This window comes from Muntiacus reevesi, chromosome 4 (genome assembly GCF_963930625.1).
Source record: "Muntiacus reevesi chromosome 4, mMunRee1.1, whole genome shotgun sequence".
In the NCBI taxonomy this organism is placed as follows: domain Eukaryota; kingdom Metazoa; phylum Chordata; class Mammalia; order Artiodactyla; family Cervidae; genus Muntiacus; species Muntiacus reevesi.
In genome coordinates, this window is record NC_089252.1 from 28,098,719 (window position 1) to 28,115,952 (window position 17,234).

General features: G+C 37.1%; 1 pseudogene; it reads right to left on the minus strand.

The window, feature by feature from the left end:
- Nucleotides 1–7,099: 7,099 nt before the first annotated feature.
- On the minus strand, nucleotides 7,100–8,034 carry LOC136167635 (large ribosomal subunit protein uL18 pseudogene; annotated as a pseudogene).
- Nucleotides 8,035–17,234: the final 9,200 nt, after the last annotated feature.

Genomic DNA, 17,234 nt, shown 5'->3' on the forward strand with positions numbered 1-17,234 from the left:
TTCATGGCATGGAGCAAATGATCATTCAGTGGAGCCACGCCAACTCCTTTTTCTGCAAATTGCAAATATTGTAGCCGAGCTGTTCATTTATTGTTTTTGTCAGTGTTGAAAGGTCAACATTCTCTTTTTATACTGAGAACAGTCAGAGCCACTTTAATCCCAGAGAAGGTGTCTGACTTATAGTGTATGGTGATTTGTTTAGTCAGCAAGAAATTATCTTCTAATATAATTCTAAAATTGCTGACTAAAAAGTCTATTCAACTTGAAGCCCCTGCTCCTTCAGCCAAAGAAAATTCTGTGCCTTGAAATCACCTATTTGAGAAAGTTACTAATCTCCCAATGAGGTGCTTTGATACCTCAGATAAAATAACCAGGCCAGGAGAAAAAGAAAGATAATTCTGTTAAAATGGAAATCAGAAAATTCAGACACAGGGACCTTCAACTTTTACTTTGCCTCTTTATCTACTGCATTTGGAAATGAGTTGACACATGCCTGCATGTCATTATTAGAGTGACATTGAAGACTTGAGTTTTCCACTGGAAATCTAGAATTTATAAGCACAGTCTAAATTTCCCCAGCTTTTTCTGTCTGCTGGATTATTTTTTTTTCTTTTAATATCCCCTATGAAAATAACTCTCAGTTCTCATTCTGCAGGGATGAAGAAATTCTGTGCTTTTTCATTAATTTTTAAGAAAGGGGAATGTTTGGGGTAAACTGGGTGTCATTTGTCACCTCTCCCTCCAGACTGCCACCCAGGCATTTGCCTCCATGATTTCCTGTTATCTCCTGACTGCTTTTGGTATTACATTGATTTTTGTGATCTTGCAAATCCCCACCTTTCATTCTCCTAAACTCCACTGATCCCAGGATTTTCTGTTTGGGAAATTATTAGGAAATTAACCAGAAAGCAAAAGTAAGACTTCAGCTGCCCAATTGTCTCCTGACCCCATTCTATTAAAGATGGAAAGATGTCTTGCTGGCTGTCTCTCTCTTAGGATCCTAGCCTGCTGGCATCTTGCAGAGCCCCTCTCATCCCTAGGAACACAGTTTTTTTCTTTTGGTTTCTCTGCCTAGTCCTTGGATCTACCAGAGAAAACTCACATACCTTCAGAAATATTCTCTGCAGAAGTTCCACTCCCATCCTTACCATGGAGAAGACGTCTATATTATTTCTGGATACATTTCTCTTAATTACTTCAGTCTCTCTCACCATATAAAAATCTATGAAGAAAATGGCTCTGAAAGTAATTCCCTCTCCCAAAAATACTGCCTTTGTGAGCTGGAATGCAAAAATGGCTGTTTGGTATCTTTTAGAGCAGCAATAATTTTTTCATCCTTGGGCTCAAGCTGGAACCACAGAACCAAGGAAGAGGCCAGCATGAGCAGGAGTGAAATAAGGAGAGGCTGGAGCGTTGTATCCTGTGGGTGGAAACTGCTCTCAGATTTTAGGACCCTGTAAACTGGAACCTATAAGTCGAACATGGCTGAGATTTCTAAGGTCAGCAACCCAAATGGGTAACCTGAAAACACCCTTTTTTGTTAGAAACAACATCTGCCTTGGAGGCAAGATCTGTTTTGTGCTCAGAGAAACTCCCAGACCATTTCTACAAATCCATTATGAAAATTTTCATCTGAAGGTCTGTACCCTTTATATTAAAATAAGAAACTGTTCCTGACCACTTCCTCATTTGATGCCAAAATAATTTACAGTAGTAGTCTGCAAAAATAAAGGGCCTTTTTAAATGCAAATAATAGATTTCATTATATTGTATTCTTAAAAGTAGATGATATGAGGAGGGCAATTAGGTATATGGAATGAGAAACATTCATCAGAAACATTCCTGCAAATTTCGTGGGAAGAGTAGACCATTCATTTTCTTAAAAAATTATATTTTAAACACCTCTATAACATATATTCAATGAAGTACATTTTTTAAACAGCCACTTTACCCTCTATTCTAAAGTGACCAAAAAACAAAATAAAATATGTATTTGGAAAAGAGAGAAAAAAAAATCAGTTTTCTATGTTGTCATTACTGGTATCATTACTGAGTGTTTTATAAGCTTATTGTTTTCTGACTACATTTGTTACAGCTAGTAGTGAACACCATAAAATTTCACACATGGGCGCCAAGACAAGTAAATGATGTTGTTTTGGTAATCTTGGGAGTAAGAAATCTTTTTTTTCCTCCCTTTTTATAGCTGACCTTTTCAGAAATGAATCCCTCCTGAGAAGTCCCACTTTAATTTGTTATATTTTTCAAACTAGACTGTCACATATGCTTTAATGACATAGTATTTCTTAACACCTAGAAATAAAACTAACACCATTTCTGGGATTTTAGCACTCCTGTGGTCTTATATACTGAATACAATCTTCATTAGTAACGTATCATTTTATATATTTTCCTTTTAGAGATTTTTTATGTGTTAGGATGGATCTAATGCCAAACAGAATTTAATTAAAATAACCTTGGAAAGTGCTCTGTTTGCTATTACTTAGGTGGGAAAATTTCTCCTTGGTCAAGAAGGTTAAATGAAGTTCACAAAAGAGCTCTTTTGTGATTCCTCATGCAGGAGTCAGTGGAGTTACTCACTTCTGTTACTTCATGGATCACGAGAGATTTTAAGTTAGTGCTGAGCTAAAGTAAAGAAAAAAGAACATTGGTGGATATACTTTTTCACTTCTTTTGGTTTTTCTTCTTAGAATAGCAGCATCATTCCACATCTGGTAGTAGGGAAATCATGACCTAGTTCTGTTTCTGCCCCAAATCTCTTCATTGCTCTAGTCCTCAGTTTCCACATTTATGAATGATGTAGCTTATGTTTCATCATGCTTAAAACCCCAACTAACTGTACATCATATCTTTGATAAGGGACTTGTAGCCAGGATATTTAAACAACTCTTATTAGAGCTCAACAATAAAAATATAAAACCCAATTAAAAATAGGCAAAAGACCTGGATAGACGTTTCTCAAAAGAGTATTTACAAATGGTAAATAAACATTACTAATAATGGTCAATAACATTAGTGCTTAGGGAAGTTCAAATAAAAATAACAATAGATACCACTTTATATCTGCTTGGGTAGCTATAATAAAAAATATAGCAAGTTTTGATAAGGATATAGAGAAATTGGAACCCTCATACATTGCTAGTGAGAATATAAAATGGTGCAGCCAGTTTGGAAATAGTTTTGTAATTTCTCAAAATGGTAAAAATGGAGCTATCACATAACCCCTCAATTCAAATCTTAAGCATGTAATCATAAGAAGTAAAAACATACATTCACACAAATGCTTGTACATGAATGTTCATAGCAGCCTTATCTTTTAATAGTCAAAAAAACAACTGAATTTCCTCTCAACTAGTGAATAAAAAAAATACAATATATTCATAAAGTGAGATATTATTCTTAGGAAGAGGCATTTATATTCATAAGAGGGATCAAGCACTAATACATGCCACAGCATGAATGAACCTTTAAAATATTATGCTTAGTGAAAGAAACTAGTCACTATTGACCACACAGTATATGATTCCATTTATATAAAAGTCCAGAATAGTCAAGTCTATTGAGAAAGAGATTAGTTGTTCCTTGGATCTTGGGAGGAGGGTAGGAGAACAGAGAAAGGGATTAACTGCTGAAGGGTGCAAAATTTTTATCTGAAGTGATGAATGTGTTCTAAAATTGATTGTGGTGATGTTTGAACAACTTTGAATATACTAAAAACCATGGAGTTGTATAATTTAAATGTGTGAATTATATAGTATGTGATTTGTATTGCAATAAAGTTCTTATGAAAGCATTCTGTTTGTCTCTAAAATTTAATTTTATTAATAATTATTATTATTAGATATTATTTACATACTGTCCTTTTAAGTTACTTTTATACCACTTTGCTTCCAATAAAATGGACTCTCAAGGTAAAAATGGATAAATATTCCTTCGCAAGGCAACTGAATTTTTTTAAAAAATAAATATAATTTCATACATTTTTATGCTACTATCTCAATACCATTCTTGGTGTCTTTACAACACTAGTAAAACTCTTCCTAAGCAATAGATGTCTTTATATTATGATGCCTCAGAGGGTCTTAGTGATGATAAATCTTTAAAACATTAATTTCAAGTCCCTTTCACAATTCCTATAAGAATGAAGATATCAAAAGTGATGAGGGCAGAAGACTTTCTAAATGTTATTTTAGTCAAAGAATAATTAAGAAATGAGTTTTCATGGACATACAGAGGGTAGATAAAAATGGGGAGGACAGCATGGGATGAATATCAGATTTTAGTCACCGTGGAGAATTCAGTAAGTTGTAGGTCTCAGCAGGGTCTCTTAGAGCTAATATTGATCCCCTAAGTTCCAAACAGAGAGAAACTGTAGGCAAAGGCTCAAGCAACAACCTAGAAGCTGCGTCTCAGCAGGTTTGCTCTGAATCAAAGGTCACAATTTCAGTGCCGTAAAGTGTATACAGTGTCTCTTTAGCACTTAGTTTTTTTAACTTTGTAGCACTGAAGACAGCATGCTTGTACAGAGATGTCAGAAATCTAAAAGAAGACATTAGCAATAATGAGGTGTGATCAACCACGGCTTTCAAAAGCAGCCGATTTCAATCACAGGAGCTGGAAAGGGAGAGAAAATAAATGGACCATTAATAGATGCACAGGAGACATCCTCTGGGAATTCTCAAAAATAGCTGAAGGAGGTTGATAACAACCCAGGTCCTGCTTCCATAGGTGAAATGTCAGAATTCCAATAACTTTCAGATTTCACCAGTTTTCCATGCCCTTACACGTGTGTGTATGTATGTCGTTGTATGCAGTTTTATAGTGTGTCTATATTTGTGTGCCTACCACCACAGCAAAGTACAGAGCGGCATCACAAAGATCCCTCATCCTCCCCTTAAAACCACAGTCAGCTCTCCCCTTGTGTGTGTGCCAAGTCACTTCAGTTCTGTCCGATTCCATGCGACCCTATGGACTGTAGCCCGCCAGGCTCCTCTGTCCATGGGATTCTCCAGGCAAGAACACTGGAGTGGGTTGCCGTGCCCTCCTGCAGGGGATCTTCCCGACCCAGGGGTTGAATGCTCGTCTCATGTCTCCTGCATTGGCAGACAGGTTCTTTGCCATAGTGCCACTGGGAAGACTCATAGATAGACTAGAGTGTTAACATAACTTTAAATGCACTAGGAAACCAAAACAAATAGTGTGACTTCCTTTATCATAATATTTGCTTTATTGCGGTGGTCTGGAACCGAACCCATGATATCTCTGAGGTGTGCCAGCAGTGTTTTATGGGGTGGATAGATGTACCACAATGTGTTTAACCGTTCATCCTTGGAGGACGTTTGGGTTGTTTCCCATTTGAGGCTGTTACAAAGAAAGCTGCTATGAACATTCAAGAATATGTTTCTGTGTGAATATAAGTTTCAATTTCTCTAGGATGTATGCCCAATAGTATGATTGCCAGACTTCAATAAACACTTCAAGCACAAGTTTAGCTTTGAAAAAACTGCCAATTTTTTTCCTCCCCAGAATGACTGTGCCCTTTTACATTCTCACTATCAGTGTCAGTGTATAAGTGAGCCCACCTCTCTGTGTCCTCATCAGTGTTTAGTGCTTTTTTAGCTATTCTGACAGACGTAATGATATCTTAATGTGGTTACATTTTGTGTTTCTCTCATGGCTAATGGTGTTGAACATTTTTCATATACGTACATGCCATAGCCTCTTTAGTAAAATATCTATGTACGTCTTTGCAAGTTTCTAAATGTGTTTTTTTAATTGTTGAGTATTTGAATATTTTAGATACAATTCTTTGAATATTCTAGATGCAATTCCTTTGTCAAATGAGTGGTTGCAAATATCTTTACCCAGTCTATAAGATGTCTTTATCTACTTAACTGAGGCCTCTTTTGTTGAGTAAATGTTTTTCATTTTAATGAGATCCACTTTATCAACTTTTCCTTTTGTGGATCACACTTTTGGTGTCAAGCCAAAGAACTATTTGTCTAGCTCTAGTTACTAAAGAATCACTCCTATGATTTTTCTTTTCTAAAATTTTGTAGTTTTATATTTTACACTTAAGTATGTGGACATGAGTTTGAGTAAACTCCGGGAGTTGGTGATGGACAGGGAGGCCTGGTGTGCTGCGATTCATGGGGTTGCAAAGAGTCGGACACGACTGAGCGACTGAACTGAACTGAACTGATGTGATCCATCTTGAGTTAATTTCTGTATAAGGTGAGAAATTCAGCTCAAGGTTCATGTCTTTTGCCTGTGGATGTCTGACTGCCCCAGTACCATTTGTTGAAAAGGCTACCTTCTTCACTGAATTGCTTTGGCATCTGTCAAAAACCACTTGGCCATATTTGTTAGGGTCTATTTATGAGTTCTGTCCTGATCCATTCATCAGTGTACCTATGGTAGATTTTTATTAGTGTGGTGTACAACATACCTTTTCATAAGGTAGAGTAAAATTTCCCACTTTTTTCTCCTTTTTCAAAATTATTTTAGCTGTTCTTGTTATTGTGCCTTTATATTTACGTTTTAGGGTAAGCTTCTCAGTGTTTACCAAAAAAACACAAAATAAAGCAAAAATCATTTGGGGATTTCATAGGCATTTCATTCAACCAAAGGATCAGTTTGGGAAAAACTGACATCTTAACAATGTTGTCTCTTTCAATTCATGAACATTGTATGTATCTTCATTTATTTAGATTTTCTGTGATTTTGTTCATTTTTATTTTGTAATTTCTATAATGTACTTTATTAGATTTATACTGAAATAACGTATTTTTGGAGCAATTGTATGTCATACTGTCTTTTTTTTTAATTTCAGTTTCTAAATGTTCATTGTTAGTTTATGGAAATGCTGGTTTTTCCCCAGTGAAATGTAAAGGATTGAATAGAAAAGGAAGAGACAACAGTCCCCACTTTCCTCAGTGAGTTCGTTTTGCCCATTCCATTTATTTTCGTTTCATTTTTTTTTCGCTTGTTCAATAAGTTTATTATTGTCTTATCTGAAAAATCTTGATAGAAAACTGTGGTTTGGTTTAACTCTCGGCAGCTCTTCCTGAGCTCTAGAGCTCTAAGGAAACTTGCCTTCTTTTGAGCTACCTGATCTTTCTTCTGGGCAAGTGACATTTTGGGACGGCTCCACCTCTTCTTTTTAACTTCTTTCTTAGGCTTCTTCTCATATACTGGATTCTTTCATATCGCAGCATGAGCTTTCTTATACATCTCCTCCATCATGTCTGGAGTTACGTTGTTCTTTATGTACTGAGAGAATTGTTTCTTATAAGCATCTTCATCTTCTTCAATCAGGTAACGCATGTAATCTGCAATGTTCTGCCCCATGATGTGCTCTCCGTGTACCTCAGCACTGAATTCTTTGCTTTCTGAATCATAACCAGGGAACCATTTGGTACTGTGAGGGATAGACAAGCCTCCATTGACAGCTCCCTTTAGGGCCCCAAAAACTTTATTCCCGGTAGTAGTTCTGGCAAGCCCTGCATCCAAGTAACAGGTGAAGGCACCAGGTTGACCATCAATACTTTCCACATTGTATTCATCTCCAGTCACTTTGACTTGGCCTTCATAAATTTTGTCCATACCAAACCTGTTATGAAGCCTGCGGGCCAGCAGCAGGCCAGTACAATATGCTGCAGCATAATTTGTCAGGCCAACCTTCACACCATATTTTGGGAGTTCGTGAGCATAAGCTGCACAAACTATCATATCTCCTTCTATACGGGCATAAGCAATCTGACAAATGATAGCTCTGTTCGTTACACGAACAATCATTTTGTATTTAGGTGTGTTGTACTTATTTTTATCTTGGATAACCAATCGTTTCCGAGCATAGTAGTCAGTTTTGCCCTCTTGCCGCCTTCTGAATTTCACTTGGTATCTCTGGAAGTAGGCCTTGTTCTTGACAACTTTCACAAACCCCATCCTGCGGAACAGAACCCCAATTCTGTGGCTTGTCACAGAGCTGCAGAACCAGCACGGTTCTGTGGGGGGAAAAAAGCTCATTTTTTTATTCTTAAAAATATTGTTCAGTCGCTCAGTCATGTTCGACTCTTTGCGACCCCATGAACTGCAATATACCAGACTTTCTTAAAAATATAAATATAGTTTATATTGCATATAATGGGCTTCCCTGGTGACTCAGTGATAAAGAACTTGCCTGCCAATGCAGGAGTTGCAGGTTCAATTCCTGGGTCAGGAAGTTCCCCTGGAGAAGGAAATGACAACCCACTCCCTTATTCTTGCCTGGAACATTCCATGGACAGAGGAGCCTGGTGGGCTATAGTCCAAGGGATCACAAAGAGTTGGACACAACGGAGAGCCTGTGCGCACGTGTGCATGCGCACACACACACACACACACACACAGAGTATATAAATAAGGGAAACAAAACAACTGGCAACATTAAAGAAGGTGTAGTTAACAGTCAACTTCTACTTCATAAAGGAATTTAACTCAATGGTAAATACTGAGAGCCTGGCAGATTACAGTCCATGGGGCCACAAAAGAGTCAGACATTACTAAACAACAACAACATTGCATATAATATATAAATATATTATAGGTATAATTGATTTACAATATTATATAAACTTCAGGTGTACCATGTAGTGAGTCACAGTTTGTAAAGGTTATATTCTATTTATAGTTATTATAAAATATTGGCTATATTTTCCATGCTATACAATATCTCTTTATAATTCATTTATTCTATACGTAGTAGTTTGTGGCTCTTAATTCCCTACAAATATGTTGGCCCTCCCTCTTTCTCTTTCCCCTGTGCTAAGCACTAGTTTGCTGTCTGTATCTGTGAATCTGTTTCACTAATTTGTTTTATTTTTAATGTTCCTCATATGAAAGTGAAAGCTGTTCCATCATGTCTGCCTCTTTGCAACCCCATGGACTGTAGCCTGCCAGGCTCCTCTGTCCATGGAATTCTCCAGACCAGAATACTGGAATGGGTAGTCTAACCCTTCTCTAAGGGATCTTCCCGACCCAGGAATCAAACTGGGGTTTCCTGCATTGCAGGCGGATTCTTTACCAGCTGAGCCACCAGGGAAGCATATAATATTTGTATTTGATTTATTTCACCAAGCTTAATACCCTTCAGGTCCACCCATGTTGTTGGAAATGACAAATTTTCATTCCTTTTTATGGATGAGTAGTATCTATATGGGCTTTCCTGGTACCTCACATGGTAAACAATCTGCCTGCTATGCAGGAGACCCAAGTTTGACCCTGGGTTGGAAAGATCCCCTGGAGGAGGGCATGGCAACCCACTCTAGTACTCTTGCCTAGAGAAGCCCATGGACAGAGGAGCCTGGCGGGCTGCAGTTCATGTGGCTGCAAAGAGACAGACATGACTGAGGAGTCTAGGGCAGCAGCAGCAGTATTTATAAATATATAAGAATATCACACATATATTCCACTCTTCTTTACCCATTCATCAATCTTTTCAGAAATTACCCTTGCTTTATTTTGTCTTTTAAAATTAATTTATTCTTTATTTCATTGAAGTACAGTTGATTTGCAATAATATACTTTCAGGTGTACAGCATAGTTATTCAATATTTTTGTAGATTACACTCCATTTAAAGTTATTATAAAGTATAGGCTATATTACCTATGTTGTACAATGTATCCTTGTAGCTCATTTTTTTTAACTCTTTATTTTGTCTTGGTCCATTCATCTGTTGATAGACACTTAGGTTACTTACTTTCATATCTTAGCTATTGTGAATAGGGTGGCTATGAATATTGGGGTGCATGTATGCGGGTTTAATATCCCTCACTCTTGTTCAGCTCACTTACTAGTCCTAAAAGATGTCTTATAGAATCCTTGGGATTTTCTTCATGGGCAATCATGTAATCTGCAAATAGCAATGATTATTTTTTTTCCTTTCTAAAATGGACTTTTTTTTTTTGCCTAAATGTGTTGGCTAGAACTTTTAATACTGTATAGAAAAAGAATAGTGAAACCAAACATCCTTGTTTTCTTCCCAGTCTTAGGTGGAAACCATTCAGTCTTTCACAATTAAGGATGATGTTAGCTGCATACTTTTTGCATACACTCTTTCCATTTGAGAAAGTTCCCTTCTGTTCCTGGTTTCCTGAGAATTTTTTTTTTTTCACAAATGAGTTTTTGATTCTATCAACTGTTTTTTCTGCATCAGTTGATATGATTATATGATTTTTTCTTTAATTTATTGATATAATGGTTTATAGTAAGTGATTTTTGAACATTGGATCAGACTTGCATACCTGGAATAAATCCCACTTGTGTATAATTTTTATATATTGCTGGGTATGATTTGTTAATGTTTAATTGAGAATTTTTGCATCTAAATTCATGAGAGATATTCACCTGTAACTTTTTCTTTTATTTGCTTTTCAAAATACCTATGCTAGGTTTTAATATCAACAAAACGGTACAATGAGTTGGTGGAGTAGGAAATGGCAACCCACTCCAGTATTCTTGCTGGAAAATTCCATGTACAGAGGAGCCTGGCAGACTACAGTCCATGGGGTTGCAAAGAGTCAGACATGACTGAGCACACACACATGCCATGAGTTGGGAAGTGCTCTTTTCTGTTATGGAAAAGATAGTGCAAAACTGGGTGTTAATTCTTTTTTAAATGTTTTTTAGAATTATCAAGTGAAGTCATGAGAGTCTAGACATTCCTTTTGCAGAGGTTTTTTTCATTTAAAATTTAATTTCTTTAATGGTTATAGGATTATTCATGTTGTTTATGTTTTCTTGTGTGTGTGTGTGTGTGTGTGTTTTAAGGAATCAATGACAGATTTCACAAAGGGCATGATATGCATACTTCAGGACAGTCTCTACTCACTTTCTCTCCAAAGGCCTTTCTATCCCACATCTAAAACACAATTCTTCAGGGTCCCCTGGGTCCTGGAACTCCCAGGCTTAAAGAAGAACACTTATAGCTGTTACTGCTCTGCTTTCTATGGCTCTCTGCTGAGCTTGGCTGCAGGAGCTCTCAAGTATACGTACTAATAGAGGAGGTAGCCTTCAGGGCCTTTATTCTTCCAAACTCCCAAATGCCTCAGAAATCTTTCTTTAACTGTATACCCATGCTTTTTCTATAACTGTAACCCATGTTACAGTCCATGGGGTCGCAAAGAATCGGACATGGCTGAACAACAACAACAATCTGTTAATAACCCCAACAGGGTAGAACATAGTAGACTGGAGAACAAGTAATGAAGAATACCTTAGACTGAAATTCTGTGTCGGTCTCTGTAAGAAACTGTTTTCCTTAAATTGAGGAGAGCCTACCTAAAATGGTAGCAGATTCAGCATGAAAGTGTGGACAGTTGCTCTGGTTAATGTAAATAGAATTTTTTCAACGATCTTTTGAAGTGAATTTGGAGAATGTTTTATCCTCCTGCCCAATTACTAACATAAATCATGTATTTTTCAAAAAATATGTTAAAATTTTGTTCTCTGGTGGTTTAGTGGTTTAATCACTAAGTTATATGTGAGTCTCATGATCCCATGAACTGTAGCCCACCAGGCTCCTCTGTCCATGGGATTCTCCAGGCAAGAATACTGGAATGGGTTGCCATTTCCTTCTCCAGTGGATCTTCCCAATCCAAGAATCAAACTCGGGTCTCCTGCATTACAGGTGATTACTGACTGAGCCACCAGTGAAGCCCTGTTTTTTGATAGATACATTAAAATTTTATTCTCTACTATGTCATGGATAATCAGTTGGTTTAGTAATCAAATGTTGACTGCTCTTGATCCATTAAAGGTAGATACTTTTTAAGAGGTAAATGAATATCAAAAGAAATCTCAAAAGAGTTGTTTATGCTCTTCTAGACTTTGAAATGAGAGTGTACTTTGCTAAAGGTCTGTGTCTAATATTAATACATGCAGATGTCCAGTGTAGTAGCTCTACCATGAAGAAAAGATCTAAAACCACATGCATGTGGGAAGCACAAGTGGAGAGGTTCAAGATCATAGCAACACACTGATTTCCAGCTGACTCGTGGAAAGATGCCCGTTTGTGTTCCCTATTCCATGTGTATGTTAGACTATCCCCTCGGCACTCTGTTTGGTCACCTGCAACGTTTCCAGGCCTGCTTCTTCCTCTTGCCATAGTATTTACAGTGTTAGATCTGTGAAGAGAGACTTTCAGGAAAGGCTAATGCATCTTAACCACAGAAGGTTGCAAACTATCAATAAAATATGAAGTACTTCCTCTTTAAGAGATGTTTACCTTTAGAGGAGCAAAGTGTCTATTTGATATCAACCAATAAAATAAAAATAAAATTTTTACTAAAATAAAACTACAATTTTATAAATTGGGGTATAATTTTGACATTTAAAAACCCTCGACAGTGGGACTGGTAGGTTTGTTTCAGCAAGGAGATGGGTGGATTGGAAATTCTATGTATGGCTTCCCTAACCCAAAGCCAGCTCTGTCTCTTCACCACTTTGAATAGATTCTATTAACTTTAGCATGAGGATCCAGGGGAAGAAATCAAACTTACTAAAATCAAAACACCTAACTAGATGGAATTTAATCTATCAGGATAGTGAAGAATCGCAGTTAAGATTTCAGCAAACAGATAGACATCTTTTATCACTTTTGAAATGGCTTTAAAGTGTTTATGATGAGAATAGTTCAATTTTGCCTATTTTGTTGGTATATTGCAAAGTACAAAGGCTTACGGAAATTGCTTTTTTCCCCCTATCCTTCAGGCTATGACCTCTGTCCACAGTTTGAAGAAAGACTTCCTGCTTTGACATTGTTCAGAATTATGTTCAGAATCGTGGAACAAACTAGTTGGAGTCTCTTTGTGTGTCAGAGGTTTACAGTCTGAAATGGAAGCATTGAAATGAGCTTCTGATATGCACGTCGTTCCCAAATAGCTCCCTAGACTCTGTGGAACGTTTTTAATGGGACCCTCATTTTTCCTGACAGTCAGCCTTCTACAAAGTCAGGACTCATTCACTCCATAGGAGTCTGCATGGCTTCTGGCCATGGGTCCAGCTCTTAGGAACGTTTCCAATATGATTCATGGTGTTTAGTTATGCAGCTGTCATAATTGGGTGAGTCCCTTCTCTACAGACACATCTAACTCCCATCAGTGTCAATGGGGTTGAAACTTGTGTTTCAAGGGAATAAAATGTGCCAACAGTGACAGGATGTTTTATTTTTCCATGCTTTGATTTAGGTTTCCTGTGGCGTTTTTTATTTCTTTGACAGAATTCTTTTTCTCTCCATTTGTTATCATGTTTACAGAAAATTAACTCTCCGAAGAATGTAAGGCAGTGGGAATTTCTCTGTCTCAGTTTCTCTAGCTTCCGCTCTGTCTTTCTATGTCAGATTACTTCATTTTTATTTGAGATCATTTCCTTCATTGCTCTTTGGGCCAGTAGCTTCATTCTTTCTTAGTTTTGTTACTCACTCCAAGTTCTTAACTCCTAGAGGAAGCATCTCTATGATCTTCATTTTAGTCTTTTCCAAGTTATTTTGAAATGATTCAATTCTGTCTTCTGGTGTGACATCAAAGTCTTGACTCGACTATATGCTTTGGGAAGGCTGTATATATATATATTTTTTAATTTATGTGTACGTTGTGTACTCAGTAGTGTCTGCTCTTTGCAACTCCATGGATTGTAGCCTGCCAAGTTTCTTTGCCCAGTATATTTCCTAGGCAAGAAGACTGGAGTGGTGTCATTTCCTCCTCTAGGGGATATTCCTGATCCAGGGATCGAACTGGCATCTCTTGCCTCTCTTGCATTGACAGGCAGATTCTTTACCACTAGCACCACCTGGGAAGCCAGATCTATATGTCATGGATATACAATATAGAGATTAACAGTTTTAAAGGTTGTATTCCATTATACTCAATTTACAGTTATTATAAAATATTGGCTGTATTTCCTGTATTATGCAGTATATCCTTGTAGCTAATTTTATAGATAATAGTTTGTACCTCTTAATTACCTCCCCTTATACTGACCCCCCCCCACTTCCCTCTCCCATTTGGTAGACATTAGTTCATATCTGTGAATCTGCTTCCTTTTTGTTATATTCACTAATTTGTAGTAATTTTTAGGTTTCACATATAAATGATCATATGGCATTTGTCTTTCTCTTTCTGAATTATTTTACTTAGCATAATTCCTTCCAAGTTCATCCATGTTGTTGCAAATGGAAAAATTTCATTTTTTCTTATGACTGAGTAGTATTCCTTTGCATATATAGACCACATATTCTTTATGCATTCATTTGTATCCATTGGTGGACACTTAGATTATAGGGAGGCAATATATTTTCATTATTTTCTTTGCATAAACCTCAAAATTATCAGTTAAATGTTCAGAGAAAATTTATCTCAATATTATAAATTTTTAAAAAATTTTCCCTGAACTCAAAAGTTAAATTCTGTGATTTTGACATCATTAAATTCTCATATCTTAGAAAGCCACAACTTTAAACCATAGCCAGAAATATAAATTCTTCCCTCTCTCAAGTCCCTTAACTTTTTACTTAAGACATAAAAGTCACTAGGCCAAGGCTTCTTAACCTAAATTCTGTGGAAACTATATGCATTGGTAGATGCATTTCAAAAGATTTGCAGAATTTCATGAAATTGTTTACTAATTTTTATCTATGTACATTTTTCCAAGGAGGGTGTTAAAATCTTTCTGAAGGATTTATTACTTCAAAAAATTATTAACTGGACAATTAGAATTGCATTTCATGTTGCTTATGGAGATGGTCTTAATTCCTACTTTCCTGAAAATGGATAACATCTTCATGATAAACTACTTCTACACTCCTTAACAAGACCCACCAATTACTATTCCCCTACCAATTACTTCCTGATTAATAAGACTCATTGTAGGGCCACCTTATCTCAAGTTTTCAGGGCTGTAACTTCTTGTTCCTATCTGGTAGACAAGTGGAGATTCAGGCAAATTCAGGAAGACATCGCCCTTGTCCATTGCTATCTAGTAACAGCAAGGTCACTGGGTCCATCCAATTCATTTCACTCTGAGATACCTCATTAAATTTCCAATACTATGCATTTTGGCAAAATAAGATTATATGAACATAACTCATGCTGTAGGTGAAGATAACCATCCATAAACAGTCTCTGACTTACCATAGTTTGATGTAAGATTTTTCGACCTTATAATGGTGCAAGGGTTTTCCTGGTGGCTCAGACAGTAAAGAATCTGCCTGCGATTCAGGAGATCTAGATTCAATCTCTAGGTCAGGAAGATCTCCTGCAATGAGAGTGAGTATCCATTCTGGTATTCTTGCCTAGAGAATTCCACAGAGAGAGGAGCCTGGTGGGCTACAGCTTGTGGGGTCTCAAAAAGTCAGACTTGAATGACTGAGCGACTAACACTTTCACTTTTTCACATAACGGTGCTACTTGATACAAGTTTTGTGATTTAGTAACTTAAGGATACTCGAATATATTTTAATGTTAAAAAGAAAAAATTGATTAAAAATAATTCAATATTTTACAAATCTTCTACAATCCAATCATTGTTACATTCTTATTTTAATGCCATTCTATTCTCTGTTCCTCTGCATATATATCTTTATGCAATTTTAGTCATATGGTACACATACTCCTGCTTTTTCAGTTAATACTGAACTGCATGTGTTTTATTGTTGTTGTTCAGTTGCTAAGTCATGTCCAAATCTTTGTGACCCCATAGGTTGCAGCACACCAGGCTCCTTGTCCTCCACTACCTCCCAAAGTTTGCTTAAATTCACATCCATTCAAGCAATAAATGCTGGAGAGGGTGTGGAGAAAAGGGAACCCTCTTACACTGTTGGTGGGAATGCAAACTAGTACAGCCACTATGGAAAACAGTGTGGAGATTTCTTTAAAAACTGGAAATAGAACTGCCATATGACCCAGGAATACCACTTCTGGGCATACACACCGAGGAAACCAGATCTGAAAGAGACACGTGCACCCCAATGTTCATCGCAGCACTGTTTATAATAGCCAGGACATGGAAGCAACCTAGATGCCCATCAGCAGACGAATGGATAAGGAAGCTGTGGTACATATACTCCATGGAATATTACTCAGCCATTAAAAAGAATTCATTTGAATCAGTTCTAATGAGATGGCTGAAACTGGAGCCCATTATACAGAGTGAAGTAAGCCAGAAAGATAAAGAACATTACAGCATACTAACACATATATATGGAATTTAGAAAGATGGTAATGATAACCCTATATGCAAAACAGAAAAAGAGACACAGAAGTACAAAACAAACTTTTGGACTCTGTGGGAGAAGGTGAGGGTGGGATGTTTTGAGAGAACAGCATCGAAACATGTATATTATCTAGGGTGAAACAGATCACCAGCCCAGGTTGGATGCACGAGACAAGTGCTTGGGCCTGGTGCACTGGGAAGACCCAGAGAAATCGGGTAGAGAGGGAGGTGGGAGGGGGGATCGGGATGGGGAATACATGTAAATCCATGGCTGATTCATGTCAATGTATGACAAAAACCACTACAATATTGTAAAGTAATTAGCCTCCAACTAATAAAAATAAATGAAAAAAAATTCACATCCATTAAGTCAGTGATGCTATCTAACCATCTCATCCTCTGCTGTCCCCTTTTCCTTTTGCCTTCAATCTTCCCAGCATCAGGGTTTTTTTTCCAATGAGTTGGTTCTTCACATCAAGTGGCCAAGGTATTGGAGCTTCAGCTTCAGCATCAGTCCTTCCAATGAATATTCAGGGATGATCTCCTTAAGGACTGACTGGTTTGATCTCCTTGCAGTCCAAGGGACTCTCAAGAGTCTTCTCCAACACCATAGTTCAAAAGCATCAGTTCTTCAGTGCTCAGTCTACTTTATGTTCCAACTCTCACATCTGTGTGTGACTATTGGAAAAACCATAGCTTTGATTACATGATCTTTTTTGGCAAAGTGATGTCCCTGTTTTTTAATACACTGTCTAGGTTTATCACAGTGTTCCTTCCCAGGAGCAAGCATCCTTTAATTTCATGGCTGCAATCACTGTCCACAGTGATTTTGGAGCCCAAGAAAATAGTCTGTCACTGTTTCTATTCCCCCCCCCCCATCTATTTGCCATGAAGTGATTGGACTTGATTCCATGATCTTAGTTTTTTGAATGTTGAGTTTTAAGTCAGCTTTTTCACTCTCCTCTTT